Here is a 12,717-nt window from a genome sequence, read left to right as displayed (position 1 = left end):
GAGGAGCAGTGGTCTTGACTTGGCTCTGGTGGGCTCAGTACAGAGCTTCCTCAGATGACAACCATGCTTGGTGTCCATGACCAATCCCTGACAAATGAGGAGAGGCTCATGTGGGAAGTTTCTGGGAATAAGCTAAGGGCTGCCTGCTCCAGCGTTTGTCCCTCTGTGTGACTGATGCAAACCATCTTAAGAAAAGGTTTGGGACTCGTTTATTGGAATCATCAACTGTATTAGCTTCCTGTTGCTGCTGTAACAAATGACCCCACACTTGGTGGTTTAAAACAACTCACATTTAGTATTTTACAGTTCCATCAGTCAGAAGTTGGACACAGGTCTCACTGGGCTAAAATTAAGGCAGCAGCGGGCCTCCATTTCTTTCTGGAGGCTCTGGGGGATGATCCACGCTGTGGCCTTTTCCAGCTTCTACAGGGCACCTGCATTCCTTGGTTCATCGCCCCCTCCCTCCATCTTCAAAGTCAAGCCTTCCCTGACCACAGAGGGGAAAAGGTCCTTACTCCTCAGGATATCCGCATGTGATCAGACTGGGCCCACCTGGCAATCCGGGGTCGTCTCCCCATCTCAAAGCCATCACCTTGATCCCATCTGCAAAGTCCTCTTTAGCCATGGAAGGTAACATACTCACAGGCGCTGAGTTATTAGGATGTGGACATCTTTGAGGCACTGAGGTTCTGCCTACTTACCAGCAAATAGTCTTCACAAAGATCTTGTTCTTTCACATTCTGTCACTGTCACCCCAGGCCGTGGCTAGAGTGAGTTGTGCTCAAGTGTCAACCTACTTGGAAAGTTAATTGGTGGTTATTTCCCTGGCTGCTTCTGAGATTGTCCCCATGGTCCTTAACCAGTGCCTTCTCAGGCTCTGAAATGAGAAGGGCAAGTCCAAAACATCTTTTTTCTACAGCAGGCAATGGTCTTGCTTCCTCTCAACATCCTTTGGATGCTCTATTAAAAGCTATTTAGGGCCAAGGTCAGGCATTTGGTTCTACCTGCCTTGAAAAAAATCCCTGACCCAAACTCTTTTGGCCCTGTGACAGAGAACATGGTACCCGGGCTGTGAGGAACGGGATGAGAGCAGATTCGACAGGATCTTTCAAGGAGCACTTTGGCCCCGCGTCTCCTGCTGGAAAGGGGTGGGCTGTCCTCACAGCTTTGCAGGACTCACCAGATTTTGCAGGTGATGCCAGCCCTGCATGGCTGTGTGTGTCTGGGGAGGGGGCGCTGCGCTGTCAATCAGGTAGAAGGACCATTTGTACTCCAAGTGTGGGGATGGGAGATGCGATGTCAAGCTCATCGTCACCCTGACTTCTGGCAAAAGTTTCCTAGAGAGGGAACAGAATATGGAGCACACGGCCAGAGGCCCCTTCCACCCAGCCCACTTGGCCACCACCGTTGTCCCCCAGGGCTGTAAAATGTCCCAACCACTATACAGGGCACTTTGTACTTCCACTTGCCTCTGATACATGTTCTCTTATTATTCTGGATTCTTGCAAGCCGCCTCCAGTCCTTGCTGAAAGGAGGTGGGGGTAAAACAAACAAGCAGACAACCCCGCTAATGCCCTTTACTCTGAGGAAAGGCTCTGCTGGAGCTGGAGCCTCTCCATTTGCACATGGGCCAGTGTCCAGAGTGGGATGAAGACGATGGACTGTAGCTGACTCCTCGGTTCAAAGCCTGCTGTGTGACCTTGGGCAGGTTACTTGACCTCTCTGTCTTAGTTTTCTCACCTGTAAATGGAGATAGTAATAGTATCTACAGCTGATAAGGTTGCTGTCAAGATGTATTGATTTAATATAAGTAGAGTGTTTAGTGCTTTGACTGGTAAAGGGTAAATGCTGTGTGTTAATTGCTACCATCGACATCATCATCATTATTTCACAACATAGCCGTTTGGTTCATAAGGATGTTTGTAAAAGACAGATCTGGAATCTGTGACCTTGCTGAGGTCTTGGGTGAACTCTTTGGAAAAGATGCATCTGCTTACGTGTCTTCTTTTTAGAATAAGAGGTAGGAGCTGAGTTCTAAGGTGACACTTCCTAATCATCCTGCTCTTTCCACCTTTTAAATTCCTCAGAGGAGGCAGACACTCAAGCGCGCCAGGATTTCTCCCAGCTGCTGACTTGAGGACACCTGGAAGATACTCGCATTTCACTAGGACAGAAATTCTTGCTTTTCTTTTTAATCCAAGGGGTAACATGGAGGCTCAAAGATAAATAGTGGCCTTTGTTGAGATCGAGTTAAGATTTTAGGATGAGCAGTTCGTGGTTTCCAGCCCATTCGTGTGGTGCCCTTTGGTCTGGAGTGTCCGTCACACCCAGAGATGAGCTCTTCTGGGATGGGTTTTTTCTCCTGAACTGTACCAATTTTTTTTTTTTAATTTTCATTATTTTATTTCTGAGATCTCAGTGAGATTCTACCCCCTCAACTGATGGTTATGACTGTTAATCTTACTAAATCATTATGCAAATATATGTCTTTGTGCATTACAATTAAAAAAAATCAGTTCTTTATTGACGGTACTCGAGTAAGGTAGATAATCTTATAAGAAAAACAAAACGAAACAGAAACAATCTCCAAATCAAGCAAGAATAGCAAAAAGAATTTAAGGTTTTCATCCTCCACCTTAAGAGGAAGATGAAGGCGCTTCGTCGACCTCCCCTTTTGCTGGTGTTCAGCTCTTGGGCCCCCCTTAGTTTTCTGAACCAAGCACCACTAATGGGACATAGGAAGTTGAAACACATCAAAGTGTGGGCAGATGAGTCTCAGCTTCCCTATGTGGGTATGTTTTGATTTCATTTCAATTTACTTATTTTCTCAATTGCCTGGAGTTTCAGAGGCTGACCCTGAGAGTGCAAAAGCTCTTGACTGAAATGCTAAATGACTTTCCAGTGGCTACGGTTTAACATGGGCTGGTAGCCAACCTCCATGGTGTCCGTGATGAAGGACAGTTTACCTATTAATTACATTTAAATGTTTTTAGTTTTCATTTTTATTTATTTTAAGCATTTTTTATTGAGGCATAATTAACCTACATTATGTTAGCTTCCGGTGTGCAACATACTGATTCGATATTGGTACGTATTTTGAAATGATCACACCAGTAAGTGTCGTTAACATCCATCACTGCACACAGTTACATTTTTTCTTTCTTGTGGTGAGAACTTTTAAGATCTTAGCAACTTTTAAATATACGATATAGCATTATTAAGTATAGTTGCCATGCTGTATGTTACTTTCCAATGACTTATTTATTTTGTAACTGAAAGTTTGTACCCTCTGTCCCCCTTCACCCATTTTGCTTCCCCACCTCTGGGCAACCACCAATAATCTGTCCTCTGTATCTATGAGCTTAGTTTTTTGGTTTATTTTTGTTGATTCCACATATAAGTGAGATCATATATTAGTCTTTTTCTGCCCTCAAAGGCCCTGAAAGCCCACCCATTTTATCACTGATGGCACGATTTCAGTCTTTTTAAATAAGTGAATAATAGTCTATTATGTATCTATACACATTTTCTTTATCCACTCATCCATCATTGGACACTTGGTTGTTTCCATATCTTGGCTATTAAAAATAATGCTGCAATGAACGTGGGGGTGTATATATCTTTTCAAGGTGGTGTTTTTGTGTCTGTCACACCCAGAGATGGGCAATTCTGGGGACATTTGCTACCTGAACTGCACCATCGATTTTAACTTCTCTTTTCTGAAGGTGGCCTGAGAGTCAGGAGGGGAAAGGCTGTTCCCGCATAAGCTGGCTCTGAGTAATCTGGGGAGTTTTCTAGGCTTGTCTTAAATTCCCGCCTCACTCTTTGTTCATCTGTTCTGCCTCCTGGGGAGCTGATATTTCCATCTCCTTAGCATTCAAGAGATTGGCTACCTAACCCAGTCCTTCAGGTAGGTTAATTCACTGATGTTCTGGTTAAGGAGGAGCAAAGTCTCACTTCTAGGTTACCTATGAGGATGTTAATAATGTTTTTGATCCTCTCAAAAAATAAAGCTCTCAGTGGGGCAGACAATAAGGTGACCAGCCGTCCCACCTTGCCTGAGACTTAGTGGCCTGATGAGGGGTTTCCATCTTTAAAATCAGCACAGACCCAGGCAAACAAGGTCACCCAGTGATTGTCCTTTTGTGTGGGTGGAGACATGAGTCCCAGAACAAGCAGGCTGGGGAGAGGACGGGGGCAGGTTAGGCGAGGTCCCCGATGTTCTCCGTAGGGACGAGGCAGGGTTTCCCTGTCTTTAAAGGAACTCCCTGTGTTGAGGGGTTTCCTAGAACCTTAGAGGACAGTGGCCATTTGCTCCATATGTGAGTTTTCCTGGAGTGACTTCTGTGGGCCTGGCCGTGGGCAGTGGATGATGCCAGGGAGAGGGAAGAAAATGAACCCGTCCCCGGCACAGTGAGGGGACTGTTAATCACCAGCTTACAGAAAGCTGACAGGGTCCGCCCTGAAGGAATGTGCCAACAGGAAATAATTAGTAAACGATCTGGCGTTAAACCAGGCAGAGCCAACTCCATTGTCAGAGGACTTCAGAAAAGGTGAAAAACAATGCTGCCCAGACGGTCATAGAAAAGGATGTAGAGTTGGAGGAACTTGCTGACCAGACCTGAGGAGGAGCGAGATGGTAGCAGAGTGGACAAGAGGGACTTCAGGAAGGTGATGTGGGATAATTAAGGACCCAGCAGTTGGCCTGAGAAAGGACAGCATTTAAGGGGAGTACGTGGCTTGACTGGCTGGCATATATTAGAAAGTGGAGAGGAAGGGAGGGAGGAGGGGAGAGAGGACAGAGGAGAGAAGACAGAAGTGAGAGAGGAAGGGAAAGGGGAGGGTCCAGGAGGGGGGACGAAAGAAGAGGGGTTGCAACAGAGTATTGAATGTTTCTGTGTGTCTGGCATGGTTCTGTGTGTTTTCTGCAGAACAGCTAATTAGTGCTCACCCAGCACTGCTGACCTTAAGTTGTGAATGAGCAAGAGCTACACTGGAAGTTTAGGTACTTTGCCCTGGTCACACTGCTTGTGAGCAATGCAATTAGAATTTGCACTTGAGTAACGTTCCAGCAGCATGAGCTAAGGACACGGGCATTTTATCTGGGTTAAGCTTGTCTAGGATATGGGGAAGATCAGAGGGGCTAGAAATCCCAGGCAGAGAGATCAGCAGGAGGCTGCGGCAGGAATCCAGGTGGGAGGCTCTGCGACCCAGGTGAGAGGGGATTACAAAGGCAGAAATCTGTGCTGGAGGTCAGAAGAAGGGTAGGAGAGTCTAGTTTCCATCTCAAGGACCTGGAAGGAAGCTGGGACTGTAGATTGAATCCAGTTTCCAAGGATAGGAGAGATCTTTCTTTGCCTAATTCTGTTTGGGTCTTTGGGCAGCTTACGTGGTCTCTCTGAGCCTCAGTTTCCGCATCTGTAAAATGGGAATAGTAATAGGACATCTTACAGGCATTTGAAAGGATTGAATCCAATCATGTCCATAAATAGTTCACAACTATACTTGAAATCAGAGTAGGTCTTCAAGGAGTGTTTGTTTTTAAAAATCACATTCAAAATTGCTGGTCTGGGAGGACATTTTCTCCACAAAACATTCCTGTTTGATAAGGAAGAGGTGGGCTAGCTTGTTTCCCCCCCCCCACCTGGCTGTCATAGTGTGGATCCGAGCACTTCCAGAGTGTTGAATGTCAAGTTCTGATGGGAGGAGGGGGTTACCTTCTTCTCTCATTGCTCGGAGCTCACTCTCCCCCAGGTGATGGTGGACACAGCAGTGGCCACCTGCTCGGGCCCCCTTGGTGCAGACTCCAAAAGTCAGAAAGGAGATCAGCCTCTCAGCTTTTACAGGCAGAGGGCTTTGGTGTCATTTTCTTAAAAAGTAAGCAGCTCCCCTGGGCTCATCAGCCCTGCCATCGGTCAGGGGTGGTCAGGGGTGGTCAGGTGTGGTCAGGGGTGCCCAGCCCCCTAGAAGGTGTTTCCTCTGGACGGTTCCCCGCAAGGTTGATGTAACTCCCAGACACGATGCCAGGCCTGGGCCCTGCCGTTTCTGCCTCCTGGCTGGGGATCTGTTTGCTTTTGCAATTAAGCAAACGACTTCAGTTACTAATTTTCACTTGGAATAGATGGAAGAGGCGTTAGGTTGTGGAGAAGTAAAAAAAAAAAAAAAAAAATCATCGCTTCTTTAAGGCTGTACAGTTTGGTATGAAAATGATGCTAATTGAGCCTTGTTAAGAAGTCCCCTAAGTTCCCTAATTGTTCTGAGGTGCCCGGGTCCGCAGGGGTAATGATGATGACGCTGATGACCGTAATGCCAGTAATAGCCGCCTTTATGGGGTGCCCGCGGGACTCGGGCCTCTCTCATGGCTATGCTGCGAGGCGTAGGGATTTTTATCTCCGGTTTTTAATGGAGAAACCGAGACTCGGGGAGAACAAATGAACTGCCCAAGGCCACTTGATTAAGTAAGTGGTGGGGCCCGAGTTTACCCGGGTTCTCCCTGGCTCCTCACGCCTTCCCCCGACCCTGTTGACTCTGAGAGACCTCGTGGCATTCAAAATGGAAACGTCAGCGTGTCCGGCAAATGGAAAGAATTGTACACTTTTTTTTTTACTTATAGATTATTCAAAATCAGGAAGTCTTAAATTGATTTGAATATTGCATTTTAAGTCAAACTGCTGGTCCCAGAGGCTGGGGGAGACTTAGCTGCCCAGGTCCTGGGCCCTATGTGCTCTCTCCTCCCGCCTCCCTCCCCATCCCCCTCTCCCTCCATCTCCCCCTCCCCTCCAACTCCCCCTCCCCTTCCTTGTCCCCCTCCTCTCCCTCCTCTCCCTCCCCCTCCCTCTCCCTCCCCCCTCTTTCTCCCTCCCCACCTCTCCTCCTTCTCCCTCCCCCCTCTCCCTCTAGTCCACCTTCTCTCCTCTTCCCACCAGTTAGAGGTGGTCACTCTCCTTGGGTGATCTCTCAGTAGTGACGATTTCTGAGCTTCTAAAAGGGAAAAGTTCATGGGCATTGCCCCAGAAAAGAAAGAGCAGGGAGGGGCCGTGAGGCATGTTCTGAAGTGGACCAGGCCCCCAGGCACCTGGCAGCAATTGGATTCAGGCCCTTAGTCATTTTCTGAGTGTTTACTGTGTGCCAGGAGGTCTGCCAGGGCCTGCCGGAGCCGCCTGGACGGAGGAAGAGGGGTCCCTGACTCCCGACACGGGCGTGTCCAGGGTTAGGGAGATCCTGGCTCTCCTGCCTGCTTCCACGCAGGAGCAAGAGAAGACCCGGGAGGAGTGCCCCCCACCCCGTCCCACAGGCCTTCTCCCTGGGTTGGGGCAGTGTCCCCGGCGCTGATTAAATAGGCCGGACATGGTGGGTTCAGGCTGGGAGGTGCGGTGCACCGTCACTGCACCCACATTTCTCTTTACAAGCACCAGCCATTCCAGTGCCCCGTGTGCACAGCGATAACCCTCTGTCCTCCTGGGGCCAGGTTTATAGCTCCCGTTCCACGAGAGGTGCTCACCACACCTTAGCATTAGCTATTAAGTGGTGTGTGTGTGGCAGGGGAGCCAGGCCTCCGTGGACCAGTCCAGGGATGACAGCCGGACCGGGAGGGCTGACTGCTCGGCCTGAAGGCTGGATCTTTGTGCTTGACGATCGCTTGCAGGGCCCCAAAGCACACGGTGCCATCCTGCCGTCTGCAAAGGTCGCGGGAGGAATTGCAGGAAATTTGTACATGGACTTGTGGCTGGGAGTCGGCCCCCATCTGTCTGGCTGCAATGGTTTCTGTCTGGCTGTGCTGTGTCCAGCCTTTCACTGGGCCACCTGCCTGCAGAGGGAGGTCCTGGCTGGCCTTTGGACCACGTTGTTCTTCTTGGAGGAGACCTGATCCTAGTGGCTGCCATTGCCTCCCACATCAAAGTCTGTCTTCTGACTCTCACCTCTGGTTAGCTACTGTTTTCATTCGGCCTAAAGTCCCTCCAGAACATTGGAAACACAATGGCCTTTCATTCCTCAACTGATTTTCTCCTGATCCCTGTGATGGAGCCAAATTAGCTGTTTGCCCCCAGGTCCCTCCTGATTTTCTACAAGGACTTCCCTGCACATGAGGTCAACCTCCAACCTCCAGTTGTCAGAAAAGGGACAAGGAGAATGTGACCCATTTATTGCCTCTTCCTTCGTCTTCCCTCTGCACTTCAAATTGTTTTTCACGACATTTGGGCAGAGTAGGGGAAAATGCTTACTTCGCAGGATGTATTTACCATTTAGGCCCTCATAGAATTTTCTAGAAAGAAGGAAGAGGCAAGAAGTTGAAGAATCAAGGTGGTGGGGGCATGCCCTGTTCTGGTGGGAAGGAGAGGGTGGGGTGCTAAGGAGCCACCATGAATATCTCCAGGGGGTCATCACCCCACTGTCAGGTCTGGCAGGGTGGGGGTGTCCCTCAAAGGCAGTAATGAGCAGGAGTCACTTTAGTGGAAGGTGGGGTGGGTGGTACCCCTGACATGGAACTCCAGCCCAGCATCGGAAAGGTCGCTCCCCAGAAGCAAAAAGCACCCAAAGGAAATTAAAAAAAAAGTTCCCCACAAATTCTAAATGGAGTAAGTGTGGGAGGAATGGGTGGGAGAGGTTCTGGTTTGAGGAGGGCTGTGGGGCAGCGGACCTGCTGGCCTTTCAGTGACGTGTGGACCTTTACAGCTCGGCCCCGGGGCCTCTGTGAGGGGGAGGCAGGCCCAGGCCAGGACCCGGCAGAACCGCCACGGTCACAGATGCCACAGCCGGTCTCAGGGGCGAATGGAATTTCTCAGAACTTGTCAGAGACATCAGTGTTTTTCTTTTGAGAATTACCGTCATAGGTGCTCAAAAAAGTTGAATTTGAAAGGCAAATGTACACATCTGGGTTATCCAAGTGCCCGGGTCTTCGCTGGAAACAGAAGACACTCTCAAACTGCCTGATTTGATTTTATCAGAAATGTGAACATACAAAAAATTTCCCCCGTAGGCTGAGAGCTCTGCTGAGACGTTTTAGCCAGAGTGTAATTAGCTGGAGAGAATTATCAACATCGGAAAATAAAACTGCGTATGATAAAACGTCCCAATTATGGCCACGGTGTCAGTTATTCACCGCTAACGTGAGTGTTTATCCCATCATCTCGTCTGGTTGCTGAACGCGCCCAGGACCAGACTCTCCTGGGGCGGCCCAATCATGGGCCGTGGAGATGGCTGGACCCTTGCCTTCATTCTTGCTGGCACATCCGAGCACCGAAGCACATTAAAGTCATAAAATTAGGCAGCAAGGCGTCCCAGTCACTCCCACCATGTTCCCGACACCCCTTCATTTACAACAGACCGAGACAGAAAAAAAACTATTTTCTTTTAGAGCAATTTAAGATGAGGCAACACTGGATATGTAAATCCTGTTTTATTGGCGGTCATAGCAGCTGGCTAATTCTTCTAAAATGCCTCACAGCCTTCAGTCCAGCAGCCGCGCTGGGTTGGAACAATTCTGTTTTAAGGCCACATGGTCGGAGGAGATGTCCAGGCTCAGCTTGCGTCACTGTCTTCTGAGCTGTGGGTGCCGTGGCCGTGCAGACCATTGTCCCCTCGTGAAGTCCCAGTCCCACGCGAAGTCCCAGTTGCAGTGCTGACGAGGAGTCTATTAAGAAAGTTAAGATTTTACAGAGTTGGATGACAAAGGCCATTTTTACATTTTAAAGTATGCTTTGCTCTTACCCACTCCCCTCTTTTTATTTCCCCTAAAGAAGTAGCTGCCAGGACTCAGGAAATGGTGAGAACAATTTTAAGGGAAAACACCAGCTTGAGTCTGAGACCATTAAAGAGACAGCGCTATGACACAGATGAACTTACTTACACGGCAGAAACAGACTCACAGACATAGAAAACCAACTTATGATTCCCAGGGGGGAAAGGGGATGGGAAGGGATAAATTGAGAGTTTGAGATTTGCAGGTACTAACTACTGTATATAAAACAGATAAACAACAAGTTCGCACTGTATAGCACAGGGAATTGTATTCAGTATCTTGTAGTAACTTATGATGAAAAAGAATATGAAAATGAACATCTGTATGTATATGTATGACTGAAACATTATGTTGTACACCAGAAATTGACACAACACTGTAAACTGATTATACTTCAGTTAAAAAAAAATGCTAAAAAAAAAAAAAAAAGAAAAAAGAGAGAGAGACAGAGACAGAGCAAAGCAGGGAGACTGCAGAGTAACTTCTCCAGATGCCAGGGCAGAAGGCGGCGGGTCCCAGCGTAGGGCTCTAGGTGAGCTTCATCAAGACACCCAGAGATGACGGAGAATGCCCAGGCTTCCTGGGGATCTCACCGGCTTCGGAATGAGTTACAAGAGGATTCCCAGGGATGGAGACAGAAGGGAGAAAGAGAAAGAAACAATTGCCCTACTCTGTGGAACTTTCCTCAGACTTCACTGAGCTTAGTATAACTACTATAAAAATAAGAGGCTCAAAAGCTGTGGAACAAGTCAGGACTGGCCAAAATATGTGCCCTGGTGTCCCTGTGCTTTCATCCACCCCCCCACCACTCCCCCGGCCAATCTGGCGTGACTCTGCCCAAACCTGCTGTGGTTAGGAAAGCACCATGATTTAGGAGGAAGCCCCAGCCGCCAGCCGCTGGGGGTTTTATGAAGCTCAGCTCTGCCCTGCTTCTTGCTCCAGAACGGAGCCAGGAGGAGACAGGGGAGCCTTCAAAGTGGCCACGAGGCAAGGGGACCCCTGGGTGGTCTCAGGTGGCCAAGACGCCATCTACAGGGGAGCTGTATGTCTACTTGGATGCTTGGGTCCTAACTGCCCACCTCCCCACCCCTCAGGCTCCAGCAACTCCACAGACTCCAGCTAGGGGGGTTCTCAGCCCCTCCCTCTATGAGGTGGACCTGCATGTAAATCCTGGAGGCGGAAAGGGAGAGCTGGAGGGGCTGGAGCGGGTGAAGCAGGTGCCCATCGCTAAGGGGACTCAAGTCAGTTTCCTGAGTCTTGGTGCCTCTTTCTGTGTATTAAGTCACCCGTTATCTTTACACTTACGTGGTTGAATTTATTGACTAGACCTTGCAAGTCTTCTTATCAGCAGATCATCCAACTGTGGGGTTAGACAGTTCTGTCTGACGTATTAATAATAACACCAGTGCCAGCCTTCACTCTTGTTCCAGGTAGGGCTAAGCTGGTGCTTCCCCCAGTGAGGTCCAGCCCACCAGCATCACATCACCCTGGGGGAGCTTGTTAACAATTCAGATCCCTGAGCCCCCTGTAAGACCCACTGAATCAGACTGTATTTTTTTAATTAATATATTTTTTTTTTGTTTTTTTTGGAGTATTGAAGTAAAACACCCAAGAAAGAGCCTTTATTAAGACTTTGTCAGTCGAGTATACCCACCATGCAGCCACCACCCAGATCAAACTATGGAACATTTCCACCACCCAGAAGTCTCCCTCCCCTCCTTCCCGACAATGCCTGTCTTCCAGCGGTAACTGCTCTTCTGACTCCCTGTCTTTGAACTTCACCTACATTGAATTATGCAGGACTCTTTTGAGTCTGGTTTCTTTCTCTCAACCTTATGCATGTGAGATTCATCCACATTTTGGCTCGTGGTAGTAGCTAATTTTTTTCCATTGGGGTGTGGTGTCTGACCATGTGAATAAACTACAATTTATTCATTTCTACTCTTGGTGTCTGAGTTGTTTCCAGGTTTTGGCCATTACACTAAAGCTGCTAAGAACATCCATATAAGTGGCTTTTATGCCTATAAGCACTCATTTCTGTTGGGAGAGGAATTGCTGTGTCATAGTGTCCATGCGTCTTTAGCTTGGGTAGATAACTGCCAAACAGTTTTCCAGAGCAGTTGTAGCAGTTTGCACTCCCACCAGCAATGGATGGGAATTCAGTTGCTCAATGTTCCTGTCCACACTTGATATTGTCAGATCTTTTCGTTTTAGCCATTCTGGTAGATGTGCAGTGGAATCTATTTTTGGTCTGTAACTTGCGATGCCCTGCTGGCTAATGACCTGAGAACTTTTTCATGTGCATTTTGGTCATTTGGATTTCAAATTTTGTGAAGAGGCTGATCAAGTCTTTTTCTTTTTTAATTTTTATTGAAGTATAGTCAGTTTACAATGTTGTGTCAATTTCTGGTGTGCAGCATAATGTTTCAGTCATGCATATACATACATATATTCCTTTTCATCTTCTTTTCCATTATAGGTTTCTATGAGATATTGAATATCGTTCCCTGTGCTGTGCAGTGCAGACTTGTTGTTTATCTATTTTATATATAGTACTTAGTATCTGCAAATCTTGAACTCACAATTTATCCTTTCCCACCCCCTTTTATCCCCTGGTAACCAAATTTTGTTTTCTGTCTATGGGTCTGTTTCTGTTTGAAATGAAATATGTTCATTTGTATCTTTTTTTTTTTAGATCCCATATATGAGTGATATATGGTATTTTTCTTTCTGTTTCTGACTTACTTCACTTAGAATGATGACCTTCAGGTACATCCACGTTACTGCAAATGACATTATTTTATTCTTTTTCATAGCTGAGTAGGATTCTATTGTATAAATATACCACAACTTCTTTATCCAGTCATCTGTCAGTGGACACTTAGGTTGCTTCCATGTATTGGCTATTGTGACTAGTGCTGCTGTGAACACTGGGGTGCATGTCAAGTCATTTTAATGTTGGGTTTCGGGTCTCTTAC

General features: G+C 47.5%; 1 protein-coding gene across 2 annotated transcripts in view; it reads left to right on the top strand.

The window, feature by feature from the left end:
- CLIC6 (chloride intracellular channel 6) overlaps positions 1-12,717 on the top strand; it is a 37,716-nt gene that overhangs the window by 13,397 nt on the left and 11,602 nt on the right. Inside the window, exon 1 of one of the 2 annotated variants that reach the window (XM_032470887.1) lies at positions 4,527-4,671. The exons of the other annotated variant lie outside the window; for it this stretch is intronic. The gene's annotated coding sequence lies outside the window, so the exon portion shown is untranslated. Of the gene's footprint in view, positions 1-4,526; positions 4,672-12,717 lie in introns of those variants that run through there. 2 annotated transcript variants of the gene reach the window in all.

Source organism: Camelus ferus, chromosome 1 (genome assembly GCF_009834535.1).
Source record: "Camelus ferus isolate YT-003-E chromosome 1, BCGSAC_Cfer_1.0, whole genome shotgun sequence".
Lineage (NCBI taxonomy): Eukaryota > Metazoa > Chordata > Mammalia > Artiodactyla > Camelidae > Camelus > Camelus ferus.
The sequence above is the reverse complement of the archived record's forward strand: the minus strand, read 5'-3'. Positions and strand labels throughout refer to the sequence as shown.